General features: G+C 41.1%; 1 non-coding gene across 1 annotated transcript; it reads left to right on the forward strand.

The window, feature by feature from the left end:
- The first annotated feature begins 3,537 nt into the window (after positions 1-3,537).
- Positions 3,538-3,610, forward strand: TRNAE-UUC (transfer RNA glutamic acid (anticodon UUC)). Its single transcript has one exon. It is a non-coding gene; the product is annotated as a tRNA-Glu (tRNA).
- The last annotated feature ends 2,390 nt before the right edge of the window (positions 3,611-6,000 follow it).

Consider the following 6,000-nt stretch of genomic DNA (forward strand, 5'->3'; position numbering starts at 1 on the left):
AGACATAACAGTTGAAGTGTATTTGCATCCAACAGATGAGTACCAGGAAATATAAAACAAATATTAATGGACTTAAAGGGAAAAAATTGAAAGCAATACAACAACGGTAGAGTACTGTAATATCCCACTTACAACAATGGATAGGTCATCCAGACAGAAAATCAATAAGAAAACATTGGACTTAAATGCCACATTAGAGCAGATGAATTTATAATAGATTTATGTAGAACATTCCATCCAAAAGCAGAAGAATATACATTCTTGAATTCATATGGAATGTTCTACAGGATAGATAACACATTCGTTCACAAAACAAGTCTCAGAAAATTCAAGAAGACTGAAATCATATCAAACATCTTTTCTCGTTACAATGGCATGAAACCAGAAATGGATCACAAGAAAAATATAGGAAAAGCCACAAAAATACAGAAACTAGATAATGTGCTACTGAAAAACCACTGGGTCATCAAAGAAGGATTTTACAAATACTTTGAGACAAATGAAAACAGAAACACAAAATACCAAAAACTATGAGATGCAGCAAAAATGCTTTTAAGAAGGTAGCTAATAGCAGTATCAGCCTACCTCAAGAAACAAGAAAAATCCTAAATAAGAAATTCCACTTTATACCAAGAGGAAGTAGAAAACAAAGAACAAATGAAACCCCAAATTAGTATAAGGAAGGAAATACGATCAGAATTAAATAGAGACTGAAAAAGCAATAGGAAAGATCAATGAAACTAACAGCTTGTTCTTTGAAAAGATAAATGAAATTGAAAAACCTTTAGCTAGACTAAGAAAAAAAAGAGAGAAGACTGAAATAAATAAAATCAGAAATGAAAGAATAGATATTATGGCAGAACCCACAGAAGTAGAAAGGATCATAAGAGACTATACGAACAATTATACACCAACAAATTGTATAGCAAATAAAAGAAATGGCTTAGTTCTTGGAGATATACACTCTCCCCAGACTGTATCAAGAAGAAACAGAAAATGTGAATAGACAGTTACTAGTAAGGAGATTGAAACAGCAATCAAAGATGTCCCAAGGAAGAAAAGCCCAGGGCCAAATAACTTCATTGGCAAATTCTACAAAATATTTGAAGTTTAATACCTATCCTTATCAAACTCTTCCAAAATGTTGAAGAGGGGAGAAAACTTTCAGACACATTTTACAAAATCAACATTACCCTGATACCAAAACCAGATGAGGATATTATGAAAGAAGAAATTACAGGCCAATACCACTGCAGATGATGACTGCAGCTGTGAAATTAAAAGGTGCTTGCTCCTTGAAAAAAAAGCTATGACCAGCCTAGACAGCATATTTAAAAGCAGAGACATTACTTTGCCAACAGAGGTCCGTCTAGTCAAAACTGTGGTTTTTCCAGTAGTCATGTATGGATGTGAGAGTTGGACTATAAAGCTGAATGCTGAAGAATTGATGCTTTTTTGACCTGTGGTATTAGAGAAGACTCTTGAAAGTCTCTTGGATTGCAAGGAGATCAAACCAGTCAATCCTAAAGAAAATCAGTCTAAATATTCGTTGGAAGGACTGATGCTGAAGCTGAAGTTCCAATACTTTGGCCACCTGATGCAGAGCTGACTCATTAGAAAAGACCCTGATGCTGGGACAGATTGAAGGCAGGAGAAGAAGGGGACGACAGAGGATGAGATGGTTGGATGGCATCACTGACTTGTTGGGCATGAGTTTGAGCAAGCTTCAAGAGTTGGTGACAGACAGGGAAGCCTGGCGTGTTGCAGTCCATGGAGTTGCAAAGAGTCGGACATGACCGAGTGACTGAACTGAACTGTTTCTTGATATACATGCAAAAATCTTCAACAAAATATTAGCAAATCAGATCCAACAATACAGTAAGGAAATTATACACTATGAAATCCTGACATTAGTGACAACATGGATAAAAGTTAAAGATATTTGGCTAAGTCAAGTAAGTAAGACAGAGAGAGACAAATACTGTGATTTCATTCATACATGGAATCTAAAAATAAATGAGCAAACAAAATAAAACAAAAACAGATACAGAGAACAGATTCGTGGTTATCAGAGGCGAAGGGTGTTGGGGGCAAGCTAATGGGTGGAGGGAGTCAGCTGTGAGGTAACTAAACTGTGGTGGCGATCATTTTGTAGTGCATACAGATATTTTATCATATTTCACAACCAAAATTCATGTACTCAAAATATTGCTTAACATCCTAATACTCAAGAACTGAGGGGACTCATAGGGATCAAATAGAGCAATATTCTCATTTTATGAAGGAGAAAACAGAAACAAGGAGCTCAAGCGACTAATTTAAAGTAATATTGCAGGTTAGTAGAAAAACAGAACTAGAGCCCAGGTGTTCAAGCCCACTGGTTATTCCATTACATCACTTATTACACTTAGGTTTTTGCATCTTTCCAGTCTGCAGTATAGAAAGGTGAAAGAATTAGCAAAAAACTTCAGAGTTCATTGCAAGAGCCTGGATCCTAGACAATGCAGCCTGGAAATGCTAATGCTGCTGCTGCTAAGTCGCTTCAGTCGTGTCCGACTCTGTGCGACCCCATAGACGGTAGCCCACCAGGCTCCTCCGTCCATGGAATTTTCCAGGCAAGAGTACTGCAGTGGGGTGCCATCGCCTTCCCCGGCTTAATGGCTCGGTTGTGTCCAGCTCTCTGTGGCACAATGGACAGTGATCCAATGGGCTGTGGCCTGCCAGGCTCCCGTGTCCGAGGGATTTCCCAAGGAGTAATATTGGAGTGGGGTGTCACTTCCCACTCCAGGGGGTCTTCCCAACCCAGATATCTGGGAAGCCTGGAAGTGCTAGTAGGGAAGGTGTATTTACTCTCCAAAAGCCCCGAGAATGGATATTTCCAGAGACCTTCCCAGGTGCCAGGCATTTCATACACTATGATACTTAATCCTGCAGACATATGAAGGTGGTAAAGGCATTCTTTCTGGAAAAGGAGGAGGCAACGAGACTCAGAAAACATCCTAAGATCTCCTAGTTGGTAAACATGGCTGAGCTGCACATGCCCAACCCCAGTCCTGTGATCTGCCTGTTAGACTATGTTACCTTGGAGACAAATGCACAGATGCATTTCCTAAACCACTGATGAAAACTTCCCCTATGTGCACAGATGCTTCTGTCTGATTGGTGTCCAGAGCTAGATGCATTTTACAATGGTCTGCCTAATTGAACCAATAAAGAAAAAAAAAATTATTCAGAATAACCACAGCCATTAAGCTGTGTTTTGGACACATGGAAGGATGGGGTCAGTCATCCAGTGCTCCTCTGACCCACCTCACTGATAACATAGCTCTTGAGAGAGTGTGAATTTCATGTCAAAGTTTAAGAGTTTATACTTAAAGCCTAAATTTTCCCGGGAAGAGTACAACCAAACAGGACAATATCCTAAAGTGCTTTGTTACTTGTAGATAACTTAAAAGTAAAAAAAATTCTTTTTCCATTGTGATATTTTTAGCAATACTGTTGGTCATGTACAAAAAACAAGGTAGTTGCTCAGGGACTTCCCTGATGGTCCAGTGGTTAAGACTCTGTGCTTTCACTGCAGGGGGCACAGGTTTGATCCCTGGTCAGGGAACTAAGGTTCCACAGGCTGTGTGGGGTGGCCAAATAAAAATAATTGCTCAGAATCCATGTCAGAGTGCTTTTTGAAAGATGGATCTTCGGTAAGAACAATGAACCCTTCAGAGTATGTTGCAAGGCAGTATACGGGTCCCTTGCCACTTTTGATGTCTGGCTCTCCTCCTTTCTCCACGGCCTCAGTCATCCCAGCTGATTTCACTGTCAACTGAAGTTGCAGGTGCCACAAGGCTACAGCCTCTACTATAACTATTCCATCTTTCAGTTTAAAGTCCCTTCCAGGAGGTAAGACCAATGGATCCAGTATCCTGCTGCAGCTGCTAAGTCACTTCAGTCGTGTCCAACTCTGTGTGACCTCCTAGAGGGCAGCCCACCAGGCTCTCCCATCCCTGGGATTCTCCAGGCAAGAACAGTATCCTGACTGCACATCATTTGATTGATTGATGCTAGTTGTGAATAAATCCATCTTTCCTTTGTACTTTATCCTTTTTATAACCCAACTCCAATTTTCCCTCCTTACCCCATCCTATGTTAGCAGTACAAACTTTCAGATACCTTCCTGCTATTTCCCCAGGTGGAGCTACCTCAGCCATAGATATTTCATCTGTAATTAATATTTACATAATTTGAAAATGCTTTTCTTGGTATGATATTATTGTCTTAAGATAGAGGATTTGTTGTCAAGGTGACCGAGAAGGTGCAAAGTACAATATGGATTTTCTCAAAACTGCTTTGTTACACTCTGACTGTTTAGAAGGTTTTGTCAGATGACTGCAAAATACCCGATGGTGGCTTGACAGCTTCTGAATTTTCTGCCTCTTCACATTGCTTAGGTAGGCCCTGACCACCTATCCATTTCCCCTAAAGTTTACTAACACAGTAGTTTTTCCAACCAACCTTGATTCTACCTCCATTAAATTCAATCTCCTCACTGGTCACACTCAGCAATCATCTCATACATTCCAGGCTCCAAAGAGTACAAAGGAAAGCTGGAGGAAGGAAAAACGGAGGAGATTAGAAGTAGGCTCAAGGGGTAAGAAGTATTTTGTGTAAAACTAAAGCCACACTGTTCCTGATTATTTTTAGACCATACAGATTTTTGAGGATGGGCAAGAAGTAGAGAAATAGAGCTTTTAAAAGGTGCTGAAAGGAAAAAGAATAGATATTGTGATGTAGAGGCGCCAGGGCTGTCTTTAAATATTTCATCATTCTCCTCCTGTATCTTCTTTCATTTATCCCTTATTTGATAAGTTACCGTGTGCTGTGTCCCAGGAGTGCTGGGTCCTCGGTGCCAAGAGGAATAAGTGAGCTGATTTCAAGAAACTACAGTGCAGCAAACCAGCTGTCAGTTCATGTCATTTGATTCTGGCTCTGATTCTTAATCTGCCCCCTCTTCATTCCAGGTCCCTCACTACATGCCTTTACTATATTTTACTTGCATTTTTGCAACATTTTGCTTCCACCGCAGTGCTGCAACCAAAGTAGCTACTTTTCTAAAGCAGACAGAACAAGTCCTAACTCTGCTTATATGTCTGAAATGACCCCCACTAAGAGGCTGGTCCCCAGCTCCCCTTCCAGCTTTGCCTCTTCCCATGTTTCAGTATACCCCCATGATCCAGCCACACCTGACTCCACCAGCATATCTGTATGATTTTGTTTGTGCTTTCTGGAATGTTCTTCTTTCTCTTTTCTGTCTGGTGTTAATCAGAAGTCTTCAGAGAAACAGAACCAACAGAATACTCACACACACACCAGCTATTTATTTATTTTAAGGAACTGTCTCACACAATTACGGGAGCTGGCAAGTTTTCAATTGTGCTGTAGGCTGAAAAGTCAGGAGAGGGTTGTAGTCAGGAGTCAGGGGAGCAGACTGAACACCCAGGCAGGGTTTCTTATTTTTTACACAGCAGTCTTGAGGAGAATTTATTCTATTTTGGGAAACCTCAGCCTTTGCTCTCAATACTTTCAGCTGATTGGACGAAGCCCACCCACATTGTGGAGGGTAATCTGCTTTACTCGAAGTCTACTGATTTAAATGTCGCTGCTGCTGCTAAGTTGCTTCAGTTGTGTCGGACTCTGTGCGACCCCATAGACGGCAGCCCACTAGGCCCCCCGTCCCTGGGATTCTCCAGGCAAGAATACTGAAGTGGGTTGCCATTTCCTTCTCCAAGGCGTGAAAGTGAAAAGGGAAAGTGAAGTCGCTCAGTTGTGTCCAACTCTTCGCGAGCCCATGGACTGCAGCCTACCAGGCTCCTCCGTCCATGGGATCTTCAGGGCAAGAGTACTGGAGTGGGTTGCCATTGCCTTCTCCGTGATTTAAATGTTAAGTACATCTTAAAAAATACCTTCATAGCACCATGCAGACTGGAGTTTGACCAGCTTTGTCAC

This window comes from Capricornis sumatraensis, chromosome 13 (assembly GCF_032405125.1).
Source record: "Capricornis sumatraensis isolate serow.1 chromosome 13, serow.2, whole genome shotgun sequence".
Lineage (NCBI taxonomy): Eukaryota > Metazoa > Chordata > Mammalia > Artiodactyla > Bovidae > Capricornis > Capricornis sumatraensis.